Source organism: Chelonoidis abingdonii, chromosome 10, assembly GCF_003597395.2.
Source record: "Chelonoidis abingdonii isolate Lonesome George chromosome 10, CheloAbing_2.0, whole genome shotgun sequence".
Taxonomy (NCBI): Eukaryota; Metazoa; Chordata; order Testudines; family Testudinidae; genus Chelonoidis; species Chelonoidis abingdonii.
This window is the reverse complement of record NC_133778.1, coordinates 48,100,050-48,118,292: the sequence shown is the minus strand read 5'-3', so window position 1 is coordinate 48,118,292 and position 18,243 is coordinate 48,100,050.

Below are 18,243 nucleotides of genomic sequence, written 5' to 3'. Positions count from 1 at the left end.
CTCCTTATTTGTTTTTTAAAAAGTCTATGTATATAGTGTAATATATATAAAATGGTTTTGTGTGTCAGTACTATAGCTCTTCGAAAAATAAAATAAATAAATAAGAGCAGAAAAAAACATAATCCTTTTACCAAACAATAAATATTAAAATAGGCCTGTGATGGGGTCTAGCAGGCCTTCTCTGCCTTCTGCTCGAGGCATCAGTGACCTGATACTCCCCAAGGAAAGTCCACTGACACTGGGCAACCAGCAAGTCAATTCTCCAGAGGCCTAAAAGGTCCAGGAGGAAATAGTGACCAAACAAGAATGATAAGGCCAGGTAAGATGGCTTGCCTGCTTTTTTCTACAGTCTCAGGGAGAGCTAGGTAAGCCTGGGACAGAGGAGGAGCACCTCAGGAATAACTGAGAACCTAGGTGCAGGTCAGGGCCTTCCCCTAAGTGCTGCAACTAACTGCTAGCATTTGAAGGGTTTTTTTCCCCCCACTTGCATAAAAGTGAAGACAGCTGAATCTTGAGCTGCTGGTTTGTTACTTAGTTGTGTAGAGACTGATGCCAAGCTAATGACAAAGAGCGTCCTGCCCAACACAGGCAGTCAAACCATGCGGACTAAAGTGCGAGCACCTGCAGAACCACCTGTAGCCCTGAAAGGGGCACTACAGAGTAGCACTGCCTCTCGCAACTTGTTTCCAACAGTGGAATTGGCTCCCTCTTTTTCCATAAGGTTGGGGGAGGTGTACCATGGATGAGATCATACAACTCCTAACTCAGCAGCAGCAGCAGATCCAGGCAGAGGCCCAGTAGCTTTTCCTGGAAGGGCAGCAGGAGGCTTGGAGAGCCACCCAGCAGCAGCAAGCTGTGTTCTTCAAGCTATGACAGCAGCAGTTTCAGGCAGTGATGCTTGAGCAGGTCACTCGGAAGTGACTTCTTAGGCAACAAGTATAGTCCTTTCCAAATTGGAACCTGCTTATGACCCTGAGATATATCTTGATACATTTGCATGGGTATCGCATGCTGCTCTGTGGGTGAAAACCATCTGGGTCACATGACTAGCTCTTTTTCTGACTGCAGAAGCCTATGTTGCCTGCCAGGCCTTAGATGATGAAGCTGCAAAGGATTAGGTACCCTGAAAGCCCTCTTCCTTGACCAACTAGAGGTATCACCTACGCATACTAGCACCAATTCTGGATAGGACATTTCCCACTGGGGCATGGTCTCACGCTGTGGCATCGCAGCTAAGGGACTGGGGCACTCACTGGCTGCAACCGGCATCCTATTGTCCAGTGAAGATTCTGGGGTCGGTGATACTCTAACAGTACCTAGATATTTTGCTGACTGCCATTCAAACCTGGCTATGCCCACAGAACCCCAGCATGCTGACAGATGCTGTTAAACTCACTGAGAATTTTATGGCATGTTGGTTGAATGGCCTGGATCTGGTGAATCCCAGCCCCTATCTCCTGAGGAGTCAACTCAGGGTACCAGAAAATAGCTGTCTCCTTGAGAAATCCCAGAATGAGGGGTACCCCTTCAGTAGAACTCCAATGTTGCCTTGCAATACCACCTCAAGAACCATCAGAGAGATAGCATGTGGAGTCCCACCCAGAAGCAGGCCAAGGAGCCTCCTCTAACTGGCCAGTCATTTGGTTCCTGTTGTGGAAAGCCAGGACATGTCAGCTGCTCATGCCCCCTCATGGGTTGTGACTTCATGGAGTGTGACTTTGTAGAAATGCTGTTGCCAGGAATTTGTAGCTCCAGCCAGACTAAGGAGGGAAAGGTGGCAAATGGTGACAGGACTAATAGATTCCCAGTGCTCCCAGATTCTATTCCAGGAGAACCTGCTGGATCTGGAAGAGTTGTGAGAGGATGAGCCAGTGCACGTGATGTGTGTCCATGGGTACATTCATACCTATTCCATGACCTGGGTGCATTTGAACATTTCGATTTGGGGTAACTTTTAACTTGCCATGGGAAGTAATTATTGGAAAGGACTGCCAACACTTCTCATTGCTACCGCATGGTTTGGAGAACCCAGATGTGATCCCAGTCTGATTGTCTGACATCTTTCCAATTGCTGTACCTGACTTTTGGGATGGCCCATCACAACCCAGGAAGACTCAGAACAGCAACAACTAGCCAGGAAGTCTTGGTTGTGAACAATCTTGGCAACTCAACAGAATTAGCTGGGGACAGCCCTCTTCCCAGCACTGACTCAACAGGCTAGGATTTGGTTCAGGAACAGTGAGGAGAAGACATCCTTAGAGAGGTATACACTTGGCTTGTGGTGGTTAATGGAACCAGCATTCAGAAGGCTCAGGCCTCCCAATTTCGCCACTTTGAACTACAAAATTATATACTTTTACCATGTGGAGAACTCTTGGACAGATGAGATGCATCACCAGCTCCTGGTGCCCCAAAGCACTTTTAAAGAAGTATTACAACTAGCACACCCCATCCCCTTTGCTGGTCACTTTGGCAGAGATAAAACCCTAGAAAGGATGCTAGCCAGATTCTTTTGGCCATGGGTCCACAAGAAAGTGGTGAACTCTTGTGCATCCTGCCCAGAATGCCAACAAGTAGTGCCTAAAGGACACCTCTGGGTTCCCTTGGTCCTCTTACCACTCATGAAAACACCCTTTGAACAGATAGAGATGGACATAGTGGGACCATTAGAAAAAAGAGTAAGGGGCAGCAGTGTAGTGGATTCTGCAGTCCACTACCTGGAGACAGTTCCCTTCTGCCTAATAACAACCAAGGCCATAGAAAGGAAGTTAATCCTGCTTTTTGCACAAGTGAGATTACCTACCAAAATCCTCACAGTTATGGGAGTAATTTTGCCTCCTGCCTAATGCAGGAGGTATGGCAGCTTCTTAAGATTAGACCCCTCCAAATTTCAGTGTACCATCTGAGACCAATAGCCTGGTGGAAAGGTTTAATCAGATTCTTAAATGCTGAAGAAATTTGTGATGATGGACTCCATAGGATCAGCGACTTCCCTATCTCTTCTTTGCCATATAAGATGTGTCTCAGGGCTCAACAGACTTCTTACCTGGTGAACTGTAATACGGCCAAAAGCCTCGAGGACTCCTGGGCCTCCTTAAAGGGGCCTTGGAAGAGCAGCAATTGCACTCAAAACATGTTACAGAACATCCTACAGATGCACAAGTGGTTCAAACAGGTAGGACAATTTGTAAAGAAGACTCTTGCAAGCCCAGCAAACCCAGGCTCAACATTATAATAAAGGAGCTTGGGAAAAGGTATGATGTCACTTCTCCCCAACTAGGAAATCAAGCTCCTGGCCAAATAGCAAAGACTCTATGAGGTTCTCCAGCAAGCTGGAAAAGTTCATTATGAAATTCACTGTCTAGACCAGGGGTCGGCAACCTTTCAGAAGTGGTGCGCCCCGTCTTCATTTATTCACTCTAATTTAAGGTTTTGCATGCCAGTAATACATTTTAACGTTCTTAGGTCTTTTTCTATAAGTCTATAATATATAACTAAACTACTGTTGCATGTAAAGTAAATAAGGTTTTTTAAATGTTTAAGAAGCTTCATTTTAAATTAAAATGCAGAGGCCCCCGGACCGGTGGCCAGGAGCCGGACAGCGTGAGTGCCACTGAAAATCAGCTTGCATGTTGCCTTCGGCATGCATGCCATAGGTTGCCTACTCCTGGTCTAGACAAAATGATGAAATACCAGATCTTCCACAATGTGTTAAAACATGGATGGGCTCAGGAAATCTTGTTCATAGATCCCAGGGATCTTCCTGTGAATCTGAACCCCAGATACAAGAGCTGGTAGGTGTTGATGTGCTGATAGCAGAAAAATCTTACTCCTTGCTTAAACTGGCAAGCTACTCATTACAGCACCATGTTCTCACCCAGCCAGTGCAAACACATTTTATGGAATACCAAATCCAAATCAGCCCAGAGGTAAACATGAGACTTATTGCATTCCTGAGCAGCTCCACAAACCATGGAGCGAGAGGTCAGGCCACGTTAGACCTTCGTGTCATTAAGGAGTCCAAGAGCCCCTGGTGTAACCTGGTGGTTTTGGTTCTCAAACCCAATGGGACCACTTGATTTTGTGTGGACTTCAGGAGAAATTCAGTATCATAATTTGATGCCTCCTGATGCCTCATGTCAATGGACTCCTTGACCACCTTGGGGAAGGCTAAATATATAATGACACTTGATTTACAAAAAGAGTACTGGCAAATAACCTGGGCCCCATATTCCTAAGAAAAGATGGCATTTGCCACACATCTTGGGATTTTTCAGTTTATTTTGACAATGCCCTTTGGACTGCATGGGGCCCTGGCCAATTCGAGAGGCTTATGGACCAAGTCCTATGTCACTGCATCCAGTTCGTACCAGCCTATTTGGATGATGTAGTTATATTTAGTACAACTTGGCATTCACATCTGGTATATGTGGCTTCTGCATTACATTCACTGAAGAAGGTGGTCCCATCACTAATCTGAACAAAGTAAGTGTGGGATGCAGGAAACCCTCTATCTTGGGTATTTTTTAGAGAAGAGCTGGGTTCAAACCTGGAAAGATAATGGCAAATGAAGTGTAAAAATATAATTAGAAAGACCAAAAAAGAATTTGAAGAACAGCTAGCCAAAGACTCCAGAAGTAAAGGAAAAAATTTTTTAAATACATCAGAAGCAGAAAGCCTGCTAAACAACCAGTGGGGCCACTGGATGATCGAGATGGTAAAGGAGCACTCAGAAACAATAAGGCCATTACAGAGAAACTAAATGAATTCTTTGCATTGGTCTTCACTGTTGATGATGTGAGGGAGATTCCCAAACCCGAGCCATTCTTTTTGGGTGACAGATCTGAGGAACTGTCCCAAATTGAGGTGTCATTAGAGGAGGTTTTGGAACAAATTGATAAAATAAACAGTAGTAAGTCTCCAGGCCAGTAAGCCTCACTTCAATACCGGGCAAACTGATTGAAACTATCGTAAAGAACAAAATTGTCGGACACACAGATGAACATAATTTGTTGGGAAATCATGCCTCAGCTAGAATTCTTTGAGGGGGTCAACAAGCATGTGGACAAAGGCGATCCAGTGGATATAGTGTATTTAGATTTTCAGAAAGCTTTTGACAAGGTCCCTCAACAAAGGCTCTTAAGCAAAATAAGCAGTCATGGAATAGATAAGAGGGAAGGTTCTCTCATAGATTGGTAACTGGTTAAAAGATAGGAAACAAAGGGTAGGAATAAATGGTCAGTTTTCAGAATGGAGAGAGGTAAATAGTGGTGTCCCCCAGGAATCTGTACTGCACCTAGTCCTATTTAACATATTCATAAACAATCCGGAAAAAGGTGTAAACAGTGAGGTGGCAAAATTTGCAGATGATACAAAACTATTCAAGATAGTTAAGTCCCAGGCAGACTGCGAAGAGCTACAAAAGGATCTCACAAAACTGGGAGACTGGGCAACAAAACGGCAGATGAAATTTAATGTAGATATATGCAAAGTAATGCACACTGGAAAACATAATCCTAACTATACATATCAAATGAGGTGATCTAAATTAGCTGTTACCACTCAAGCAAGAGATCTTGGAGTCACTGTGGATAGTTCTCTGAAATCATCCACTCAATGTGCAGCGGCAGTCAAAAAAAGCAAACAGAATATAGGAAATCATCAAGAAAGGGATAGATAATAAGACAGAAAATATCATACTGCCTCTATATAAATCCATGGCACGCCCATACCTTGAATACTGCGTGCAGATATGGTCACCCCACCTCAAAAAAGATATATTGGAATTGGAAAAGATTCAGAAAAGGGCAACAAAAATTATTAGGGGTACAGAACGGCTTCCGTATGAGGAGAGATTAATAAATCTGGGACTTTTCAGCTTTGAAAAGAGGCGCCTAAGGGGGGATATTATAGAGATTTATAAAATCATGAGTGGTATAGAGAAAGTAAATAAGGAAGTGTTATTTACTCCTTCTCATAATACAAGAACAAGGGGGCACCAAATAAAGTTAATAGGTTGCAGGTTTAAAACAAACACAAGAAAGTATTTTTTCACGCAACACATTGTCAACCTCTGGAACTCCTTGCCAGAGGGTGTTGTGAAGGCCAATACTATAACGGGTTTAAAAGGGAGCTAGATGGATTTATGGAAGATAGGTCCATCAATGGGTCTTAGCCAGGATGATCAGGAATGGTGTCCCTAGCCTCTGTTTACCAGAAGCTGGGACTGGGTGACAGGGCATGAATCACTTGATGATAACCTGTCCGTTCATTCCCTTTGGGGCACCTGCCATTGCCCACTGTCAGAGGACAGGATACTGGGCTTGATGGACCTTTGGTATGGCCGTTCTTATGTTCTTGGGCCATATGGGGATAGGCCAAAGTAGGTGGTCGTCTGAGCACACTACGCTGCAGAAATACCCAGTTAGCAGAAATACCCAGTTACTGAAACATTGCTGCTCTACCTTATACTGGGCTCTGAACCACCCCCATCTAGTCCTGAAATCAAGGGAGCTACCTCTTTCCCTTTCCTTTGCTCCTGTGCAGAATGGAGTTTGGTCAGGTCAAGGGAATTGTCCCAAAGAATAAAGATTTCCTTGTTGTGTTATGGTCAGCACTCAGGTTTTTCTAAGTGGGTACAATGTCAGTCAGTAAGGAGAATATTATTCAGTAAAAACATAGAGAGGAAGTAAATATCCAGATGACTTTAGTAATCTATTCCGCTGTATACCATTGGAAGAAAATCAAAGTTTGCAGTTCTTGCCCAATATACTTCTTATGTGAGCACCAAAATACAAAATTATTTTATCTGAATTGTTTAGTAGACCTTGTGGAAAATATTGATATGAGCCAAGGTAAGGTTCAAGGTCTTAGAATAGGAGCATAGCCTTTTGTACACTATGAGTTGGAAAGTTTACACTCAGTGAGGTCAGAAAATTCAGTGTTTCCTTAATAAACATGTTTCCTTAAGAAATGTCCTGTGAAAGAAGAGAGAAAAGCTTGAGGACTGGTATCACAAGCATCTTTCCCAAATCTGGACCTTAGCGTCCAAAATCTGGGTGCTTGTATGAAACTCCCCCAAGCTTATTACCAGCTTGGATCCGATCTCGCTGCCACCATCCAAAATTTCCAGGGTTTTCTCCCCAAAACCTTCCCTGGAGGGACCCCAAGACTCAGAAACCCTGAGCCTACAACAAAGGGAAATAACCCACTTCCCTTCCCTTTCTCTCTCCCACCCAGACTTTCCTCTCTGGGCTAACCTGGGAGTATTGATGCAATCTCTTTACATCACAATACCAAGAAGCATATCTCCTCTGTTCCACAAAGAGACAAACCCCAAATACAAGGAACCAGAAGAGATTCTATCTCTCCTCCCCCTTAGCTTCTTCCCGCCCTGGGACACTAGGAGAGTTAAACAAGGAGCGTAGTGTCCCTGGTCTCTCCCGAGCCCACTCCACTCGCCCGCCGCCCTTTTCAACGCCCAAAGCGGAGTTTGGAGCAACTCTACAATGCCACATTTTGAAATAAAAGGATATAAAAGAGTCCGGGGGGTACCCCTCCCCCCTGTCTTTCCCTTCTCCTTAACCAGAGAAAAACTCAAACAGGTTTTAAAAAGAAAGCTTTATATAAAGAAGAAAAAAAACACAAACATATTCTCTGTAACAAGATGACAATACAGGGCTATTGCTTATAAAAAAAAATGAATAAACAGTCTGATTCAAAAAGATATCCAATTTGAAACATTCCAGCAAGTTACACACATGTAAATACACCCAAAACAACATAAAAGCCTATATTGTTTTTCTATCTGTACTTACAAGTTGGAAACAGAAGATTAGAAGAAGAAAGAAGCTTCTCATAGCTGAGAGACAAACAAAAGACTCAGAGTCCAAAAATTCCCTCCCTGACTTTGAAAAATCCAGTTTCCTGTCTGGTCCTCTGGTCAGGTGTTTGGTTCCCTTTGTTAATCCTTTACAGGTAAAAGAAACATTAACCCTTAGCTATCTATTTATGACAACTGGTTTACTGATACGCTGCAACTGTAACCACAGGAATTCCATGCTAGAAACTCTCCCTGCTGCTAGCTAGATCTCTTGATAGCAGAACTGCAGTTGCCAGCACGGTTGGCCTCTGCACTCCCATCTGTGACTTTCCTTGATCTTTTTTCCCACTCTCAGCTACATCTAGGGTTTTCCTGGCTGCCTCCCTACTGTCCTCAAGTCCTTTGAGCCTGATCTATAGTAGGAAAAATACCTGTTGTTGTCCTTACTTTAGAACATCGTTCAGACTGGTTCAGCTGCACCTGCTGCTGACATTCACTGCTAACAACAGGTAATCTTTTAATGACATATATAATGTATTCTCTGTTCTCTACCATGGAAGATATTCTACTGAATCTTTACATTTGTACCATGATGGGGAGAACCCATCCTCTCCCTTTCTATCTGCTCTCCTGTGTGTGTCAGAAGGGGTTGATGGAAAGTCTTCAGCCCTACTAAAAAAAAATACATAAAGTAGAAACTGAACCCCCAGGTCAGTAGTGTATATATTATTATTTATTTTGTGTATTGTGTTAGTGCCTAGGAGCCCCAGTCATGGGCCAGAACTCTATTGTATAGGCACTGTGCAGACAAATAACAAAAAGACAAATCCCACTCCAAAGAGCCTCCCAGCTTTCCCAGATACACCATCACTTCCCACACCAAAACCCCTTTAGAATGGTGAGAGGCAGGGGCAGAGTTCCTGCTAGTGACTGCAGTGCTGATATCACAAAAGTTCACTGCTAGTAATAGGGCAATTGGGTTTTCTCCAAGAGTAGAGAGAAATGAGTTGATACGGATATAGGAAACTGTATACTCAGTCTCGCTTATTGATAAGTCTGTACAATCTTTAACAGGCCCAATCATATGATATAAGCGAAGTCCATCTTATAAATCATATGTGTAGCTTTCAGGAATCCAGCAAAACTGTGTTCATGTTCCCCATCCAAACTTTTTTCTCCTATCAATCTGCTTCAACTGCTATGTGTCTCTGTGTTTTTATCCATTCCAAACACATTCAAACCTATATATTAAAGATGAAATTCAAAGTCACCTCTGCACACTCTAGCCAACTTCTGTGTGTCACCCAAATGCATTCCTGTCTCTGATGTCTATACATGAGGTTTAGACAAAATGGCGTAAACGAGAACTTATATTAAAAAGAATCTCTGCCTATGAGTCCACAGTGAGATGATGTAACATCTATGCAATTCCCCACTCAAGTGGGCTTGGTTCTAGTCTAACTTAAATTCACTATGCACTAATATAACTCCATTGACATTAGAGTTACTTCTAAGTTGCACGGTGCAGTGGTCACCAACTGGTAGATCACGATCAACTGATCAATCACGGAACCTCTGAAAGTCGATCTCAGTCTTAGTCACTGAGCCTGAGATCCATTGTCAGAGGCTCCACAATCAACCAATCAGTCATGATAGAGTTGCTAGCCCTCCTGCAGCCAAACTGGGAGATTGGCTGCTTAACAGTCCAGTGGCGCAGCAGTGCTAAGGCAGGCTCCCTGCCTGCCCTGCCCCCGCACCACTCCCGGAAGCGGCTGTCATGTCTGGCAGCGACTCCTGGGGGGGAAGGGGCAGGGGGTCTCTGCATGCTGCCCTCGCTGCAGGCACCCTCCCCCCCGCACCTCCCATTGGCCGGGAACAGGGAACCATGGCCAATGGGAGCTGCAGGGGCAGTGCCTGCAGGTGAGGGCAGTGCCAGAGCCACCTGCCTCTCCCTCCCACCAGAAGCCACTGCTGGACATGGCGGCTGCTTCTGGGAGCAGCACGGAACCAGGACAAGCAGGGAGCCTGCCTTAGCTCCACTGTGCACCAACCAGGAGCTGCCTGACATAAGCGGCGCCTGGCCAGAGCCCACACCCCGAACTCCTCCCATACCCCAACCACCTACCGCAGCCCTGAACCCCCTCCTATATGCCAACCTGGAGCCCTGAGCCCCCTCCCACACCCTGCACCCCAACTCCCTGCCCCGACCCCTCCTAGAGCCCACACCCTGCACCCCAACATGTTGCCTAAGCCCTGAGTTGCCTCCCAGAGCCAGCACCTCACACCTTCTCCTGCACCCCAACCTTCTGCCCCATCCCTGAGCCCCCTCCTGCACCCAAACTCCCTCTCAGAGCCTGCACCATGAGTCCCTCCTGCACCTCAACCCCCTGCCCCAGGCTCAGCCCAGAGCCCCTCCCACACTCAGAACCCCTCAGCCCCAGCCCAGAGCCCACCCCTCCCTGGACCCCAAGTTCCTGTCCCAGCCCAATGAAAGTGAGTGAGGGCAGGGGAGAGCAAGCAACGGAGGGAGAGGGGATAGAGTGAGCAGGGCGGGGCCTCAGAGAAGTGGCAGAGCAGAGGCATAGCCTCAGGGAAGGAGCGGGGCAAGTGTGCTTGGGTTTGTGTAATTACTTGTCATTTCTACATTTTCTCGGAGATAGCTCTTGGATTGCACTTAAATTCAATAAGTGATCTTGTGCTTAAAACGTTGGAGACCACTGACCTAGTGTATCTAAGATAGGGTTGCCAACTTTCTAATTTCTGAAAACTGAACGCCCTTGCCCTACTGCCGCTCCCCTGAGGACCTGCCCCTGTGACTGCCCTGCCTCTTCCCTGAGGCCCCACTCACCCTCACTCCTCTCCCCTCTCCCTCTGTCACTCACTATCCAGCCTCAGGACTCACCTGCTGCCTGCAGAGACAGGCTGAGAGGAACTGATAAAGAGCCTACTTGACTGCCCCATCTGGGCACAGCGGGATGGGGGTGGGTGGGTCCCTGGAGTGAGGGGGCCAGGGTGCAGTGGAACACGGCAGGGTTCAGTCCCCAGAGCAAGGGGGCGTGGCCAGGGAGAAGGGGGGTGGCAGCACCTACTTCTTGGAGCCCAGTCTGGACCAGCCACTGCTCTCTATCAAGTGTCAGCAGCTGAGCAGAGAGCACCTCCTCCATGTGGCTCCAGCCACAGCTCCTGCTCTTCCCGCCTCCCAGTGATAGAGGCTGGTTACTGCAGCCAACCAGACACTGCCAAGTTCCCTTTTCAACTGGACGTTCCGGTTGAAAACCAGATACCTGGCACCCCTAATCTGAGATCAACTAGCTTTAAGCACCTGAGGCCTGATCAATCAATGGGAACAGGCTATCTGGTCAATTGGAGCAGGAGCAGGCCCTGAGTTGTTAAGCCAACTAATTAGGATATTGGGAAGGTCTCCTGTAAAAGCATTTTAAGTGTAACCCTCATCTCAAACATTTATTTAAATAAAATTATTGATTTCACATTCCCCTACCATCCTTTCTTGCAATATCTTTATTTTTTTCACAGGCTTGCTGTTCTGAATTAAAGGGATTGGGCTGGAAGGCCAACGTGTCCACTCTTCCTATAGTTCTAGCAAAGAATTGGCCTATGTTGGGTCAATTATTTCTATTAAGTAATTTGTACAAGTTATACCAGTTGCAACCTAAGTCTTATATGCTGTTCTCACTCAGTTTCTCATCAGTGCTGCATTTTGTTTTGTTTATGTTAGTAAGGCTTCCATCTTGTAAAGCTGATTTCCCTTAAATTCTCCCCTCTCTTCCTCCACCCCATTGGGTACCTGAAGAGTATATCTTATAAAGCGATTCCGTAGACCAAACTATTCTTTCATTTGCAGTTTTTACATTAGCTTTTAATAGGCCAAATTTGGGCTCACGCGTATGTAGGAAAAGAAGTAGCCAGCTAGGGAACAAATGCTGCTTCTTGATATGGGGGGTGCTGTTCTAGCAAGGGGACATGTAGACATTTCCTGATGGTCTGCCTTTCAAGAATAATCTTAGTAGGGTCACAAGGCTTATAGTACTGCTGTTTTCCCCTCCCAATGTTTATGTACACTCCTCTGCAACTAGAAACAAAATAGGGCCTGAGTTTGCTCCAAGGCCTATAAATCCGATAAGATCAGAGTAAGGTGCCAAGTGCAGAAATTATCCAGTTAGTGCTTTCTTTTCCTTTCTTTTATTTTGTGTCTAAGACTGCAATGTTTTGTATTTAAAAAAGCACTTGCATACTACAATAATGGGCATTATACAAACCTTAGTAGACAAAAAGAGGGGAGGAATCATAAAAAAAATCCTAAAAATAGTCATAATGTAAAAGTTAAAATTAATCCTCCAAATACCCCTCTTAACTTATATTTGCTATGTCAGATTCAATATTGAATTAAAAATCTAGACTTTGGAATCAATGCATGACCTTTTTCCTTTTCATAACAAATTCCTCTCATTATTTGAATGAATAATGACATCATAGACATTAAACAAATCCTAATGGGTTGCCATCTCCCCTTTTAATTAAAATGTGATCTAAAAGTTTAATTTTTTTAGGAGCTAAAATTTGAATTGGCACACACAATTTCAGGACAATACCTATTATAGTCATAAAAAAGTTCAACCATGATATACTGTTTCCCACTTGCAAGTATTCCTATGATTTCACAGAACCACAAATTAGTTGTTATTCCGTGCCAGAAAATGCTTTAGGCAAGGTTTTGTCACAAAGCCTTGCCAAAAGCTCTCTATAGGGGATAGTAATGAATTTATGCAGTTTAAAACACAACTTGCAACCAAGGATGTTAATTAAAATATTTTTGTTGCGTGGGCGGGGAGAAAAGGGAGGTGGCATGTGAATGGGCCAGTACTGTGAATGTTTTTTTATTGATATGTATATTTCAGTTCTTCAAGTGATTGCTCATGTCTATTCCACAATAGGTGTGCATGCTTGCCATGTGAACCGGTGCAGAAGTTTTTCCCCTAGGAGTACCCTTAGGGGAGCACCCTAGCGACTCCTGGAGTGGTGCCTCCATGGTGCAGTATAAGGGGTGCTGCACGCTCCCCCCACCCTCAGTTCCTTCTTGCCGCCAGTGAAGGTGCTTCAGAACTGGTCTGCTCCAACTTTGCTGTAGTTTGTCCCCAAAACTGCTTTTTCTTTCAGTATATGGTACCTGTAGGTAGTTAGTTGTTTAGTTAGTTAAGTTTAGCTAGAGAGCCCGGGCCGGGACATGCCCCGTTTCCTGGGTTTTAAGTCATGCAACAGTTGTAGGTGATCTGTGCCAGTGAGTGATCTGCATGTGGACTGTTTACGTCGTTTGGGAAAAACCTCTCTCAGCGATCGCTGCAAGATCTGCAAGTCGTTTAAGCTGCGGACCAAGAGAGAAAGGTACATTATGGTTTGGGCTATTCTGATGGGGTCGGTTCTGATCCCGGCTCCAGTGCGCCACTTTGAGTCAGCACCAGGTTTGACTAGTCAGCACCACTACCCGTCCACAGGGCACGCCAAGAAGGCTAGGAGGAGGCCTTCTTCGTCACGGCACCAGAGTAAACCTGGGACAGAGGCAAGACCCATGTTGGGCAGTCCTTGATCCCCATAGGCCTCTAGGCCTCTGTAGCGGGGTGGTTACCCCACTCCTGCCTTGAAGGAGTTAAAAGCAGCTCTGGGGAGAGCTGTGGCTGGGAGAAAGCAGCTACTAAGCTGATTGGGAGGCAGCCTCAGCTGTGACCACGCCCCAAACAGACTCAGCTCGCCCTATAAAAGACAGGGAAGCCAGGGGCAGACATACAGTCTCCTCTAGCTGTAGAGGGAGACAGGCCTGACTGCAGGGAGCTAGAGAAGGTACCTGGAGTGGAGCAGGGCTGGGGGAAGGCCAAGGAGCTGGAGAGCTCTGGACTGGAAACCCCCCAGGCGGTGGCCTAGTATAAGGCCAAACAGGTATTGAGGTTGCAGGGGACAGCCCAAGGCTAGGCAGAGGCAGCAGGTCCAAACCCAACCTTGTCTGTGATAAGTGGCTTTTACGCTGCAGTTTGCCCCAGTGAGTGGGGGCTAGATGGTGACTGGCAGTAGCCCATAACTGAGTCAAGGTGGGGATAGAGGGTGGGGGTTCCCCAGGGAGGGGCACCCCAGCCTGAAAGGGGCAGCGGGGTCCAGGAGGGACTTGGGCCCAGTGGAAAGCGGGGCACTGGCCTATGGAGGGCACTCTGGAGGCTGGAAGAGCTAATTCCCACCGATGGGACTAAGGCAGACGACAAAGGTCCCTGGTCACGCCACAAACGTCGACATCGTTCCTGTTCATCGTCCCACTCCAGTATCCAGCAACAGCACCGCCTCTGCAGCCCCAGGCATCGATTACTGTTGTCTTGGTGTCGCGGGTCTGCCCGCCAGAGCTGATCGAGGAGCAGCTGTTACCAACACTGCCGGTCCTCCACATCAGAATCGCGGTCCTGTGGTCAGCATTGCTCCTGGTGCCACTGCTTCTCCCAGTCCAGGGACAGCGGCAGGCTGTATGTCAGCCTGGCCTCCCTTCGTAGTTGTCCATCGATGGGCCAGGACAAACAGCCAGCTCCGCCTGTACCACAGCAGGTGCCATGGCACCGGGCCCTGTGGCTGGCCCAATGGTACCAGCGGGCACCGTGTTTCCCAACGCAGCCCCTGTGGGGGCTCGCTCAGTAGCCAGAGCCTCAGAAGGACCATCAGCCTCCCTCTCCAGACCTCCAAGGAAGGAGTCAGTGGGACATAGATCCTCGGCACCGTGCCTTGAGACCGACCAGGTGGTGGAACCCCCCATGCCGGTGGACATACAAAGTACCGCACCGGCCTCCTTTCCCTCCCTGGATGAGGCGATTACGGCTCCTTCTCCCTCTGTCCCGCAGGAAGACTTTAGGGCTCACCAAGAACTCTTAAAAAGGATGGCATCAAGTCTCCACCTCCAAGCAGAAGAGATGGAGGAGCCCTCAGACTCCCTGTTTAATGTACTGTCCTCCTCGGCACCAGGCAGGGTGGCCTTGCCTTTCCACGAAGGGGTGGTGAAAATTTCAAATGCCCTGTGGCAAACCCTGGCCTCACTGGCCCCCATCTCTAAGAGATTGGAATGCAAGTATTTTGTACTCGCCAAGGGGCATGAATACTTAGGAACAGGGTGAGTGTATAACTCCCTAGTGGTCAAGTCGGTCAACCACAGGGAACGGCAGGGCCAACCAGCCCCTACCTCGAAAAATAAAGATTCAAGGAGACTGGACTCATTTGAAGAAAAATTTATTCGCCCTCGAGCTTCCAGTTACGGGTGGCGAACCACCAGGCTCCCCTGGGCCAGTATGAGTTCAGTCTGTAGGGCTCCCTGCCCAAGTTTGAGGACTCCAGGAGCACAACAGGAAGGAGTTCATAGTGCTGGTGGAAGAGGGCACAGCGGCTGCCAGGGAAACACTGCAGGCATCTTCAGATGCAGCGGACATGGCTGCGCAGTCCATGACCTCCGCAGTGTCCATGAGAAGGCATCATGGCTCCTGCTCTCTGGGCTATCCAGCGAGGCAGAGACCTCCCTGCAAAATCTCCTATTTGATGGCAAAGCTCTGTTTGCAGAACAAACAGGTACAAAGCTGCAGGGCCTGAAAGATTCCCGCACGACTCTCCAGACTCTGGGTCTCTATGTTCCGGCTCCGGCTAAACCTAAGTTCAAGCCACAGCAGACTCCCCCTCAGGCCACCCATTCAAAATACGAGATTGCTTATAAGAAGGTGCGGGACTATAAGAGGCGCCCACAGAGGCAGTCTCGGCCTGCCCCCCTGCCCCATCCTGAGTCCTCCAAGGGCAAACAAGTGGGGAAAAGGTGGTTTTGACAGGACACTAGGGGATGCCCTGCCAGTTCTCATCATGGATCCACCCTCAATAAATCTTCCCTTCTCCAATCGGTTGTATGCTTTCCTCACAGAGTGGTTGCGGCTGACCTCGGACCGATGGGTCCTCAACACCATCTCCCGGGGCTACGCGCTCCAGTTTACTTCTTCCCCGCCCAACCACTCCCCGTCCAAGTTCCACATGGTCTCTCTGGCCTCCATCATCTCCTCCCTGGATCCTGCGGACTGGTATGCTGCCCTCAATCTGCAGGACATGTACTTCCACATTCATATATTCGAGGGGCACAGAGGCTTCCTCCATTTCACAGTGGGGCAGGAACACTACCAATTTATAGTCCTCCTGTTTGGCCTATCCACTGCCCCCAAGGTATTCATGAAATGTGAGTTGGATGGTGGCAGCCTGCCTCAGGCACCGGGGAGTCCAGATCGTCCCCTATCTGGACAACTGGTTGGTCAAGGGCAGCTCCCAGTCACAGGTGTGAGATCATGTGACACTCTTTCTGTCCATGTGCACCACTTTGGGCCTGTTGGTAAACAGCATCAAGTCCATGTTAGTCCTGGTACAACACAGAGTTTATTGGGGCGGTCCTGTACACGTAGTTGGCCAGAGCCTCCCTCCCACCAGACAGGTTCGAGACCCTGAAAGGCTTATCAACATGGTCACAAGGTTTCTGGTGACAACAGCCAGAGCATGCCTCCAGCTCTTGGGTCACATGTTGGCATGCATGTAAAAGGTCCATCACGCCAGACTCAGGATGAGGCCCCTCCAGCTCTGGTTGGCCTTGGAGTTCTCCGAGGTCAGGGACAGGATGGACAAAGTCCTCCCAGTGCCCAAGCCAGTGATCGCCTCCCTACGATGGTGGTCCTCCCTAATAAACATGCTCCAAGGGTCCCATTCAGGGACAGGGCCCTGTCGCTGGAACTGGTGTGCGACGCATTGAACCTGGGATGGGGGGCCCCATGTGGGGAATGTTCAGGATCTGACCCACCACATAAATGTCAAGGAGCTCAGGGAGGTACGGCTGGCATGCATGGCCTTCCACTCGTACCTGGAGGGCTGGGTGGTCAGGGTCCTCACGGACAACACAGCCTCGATGTTCTATATCAAGAGGCAAGGTGGGTACCAATCCTCTTCCCTCTGCCATGAAGCCCTCCGGCTGTGGGACTTTTGTATAGCCCATGACATCTGCCTACACGCCTTCCATCTGCCGGGCGCCTGGAACATGCGGACGGATTGCTTGAGCAGGGACTTCTCCTCTCAGCACGAGTGGTCTCTCCACCCAGAGGTGGTGCACAGACAAGTGTGGGGAACTCCCCAGGTGGACCTGTTCGCAACTCGGCAGAACTGATTCTGCTTGGTTCTGCTCCAGGGAGGAGCTGGATGGGGCGCTATCTACGATGCCTTCCTCCTGTCCGGTCAAGCCACTTTCTCTATGCCATTCCCCCATTCACACTGATTGGCAGGTCCCGGAAATGATAAACACGTACAAGGCCCAGGTCCTTCTGATTGCCCCAGCATGGCCTAGGCAGCATTCGTACGGGACCTTCACGGACCTGGTGGTCACCCCACTGTGGCCATTGCCGTCCCGCCCGGACCTGCTCTCCCAGGACCGGGGCCACCTCCTTCACCGCAACCTAGTGGGACTCCACCTCACGGCATGGCTGCTCAATGGTTAGGTAGTGTGGAAAGGACATGCTTGGAAAGGGTTCAGCGCGTCCTCCTAGAAAGCAGGTGGCCGTCCACGCACCGAGCCTACTTGGCAAAGTGGTCTCAGTTTTCCAGATGGGCGGACAAGCGAGGCATTTCCCCTGTGGCCACCCCAATCCATCTTATTCTGAACTACCTCCTTCAGCTTAGAACCCAGGGCCTGTTCCCCTCGTCAACCAAGGTGCACCTGGCAGTCATATCAGCTTTCCACCCGCCGGTACAGGGCCACACAGTATTCTCCCATGCTATGACTGGCTGATTCCTTAAGGGGTTGGATCACCTCTTCCTGTATGTTAGGCCCCCAGTCCTGCAGTGGAACCTAAACCTGGTGTTGGCCCGTCTCACAGAGCCCCTGTTTGAGCTGCTAGCCATGTGCTCCTGGTCACACTTCTCATGGAAGGTGACCGTCCTGGTTGTGATCATGTCAGCTAGGCGGGTCTCGGAACTCAGGACCCTGACCTCTGAGCTTCTGTACACGGTGATTCATAAAGATAAGGTCCAGCTCTGCACACACCCTTCATTCCTCCTGAAGGTGGTCTTCACCTATCACATAAGTCAGAACATTTTTTTGTCGGTCCTCTGCCCCAAGCCCATGCGTCCAGTGTGGAGCACCATCTCCACATGCTGGATGTGAGACGGGCTCTGGCTTTTTACCTGGAGCAGACTAAGCCATTCAGAAAGTCCTCACAACTGTTCATTGCCTCGGCCGAGCATACGAAAGGTGGGCCAATCTCCACTCAGTGGCTCTCCAACTGGATCACCTTGTGCATCCGTACCTGTTATGATCTGGTGGGAATCCCTCCACCACCAATTGTGAAGGCGCACTCGACTAGGGCGCAGGCCTT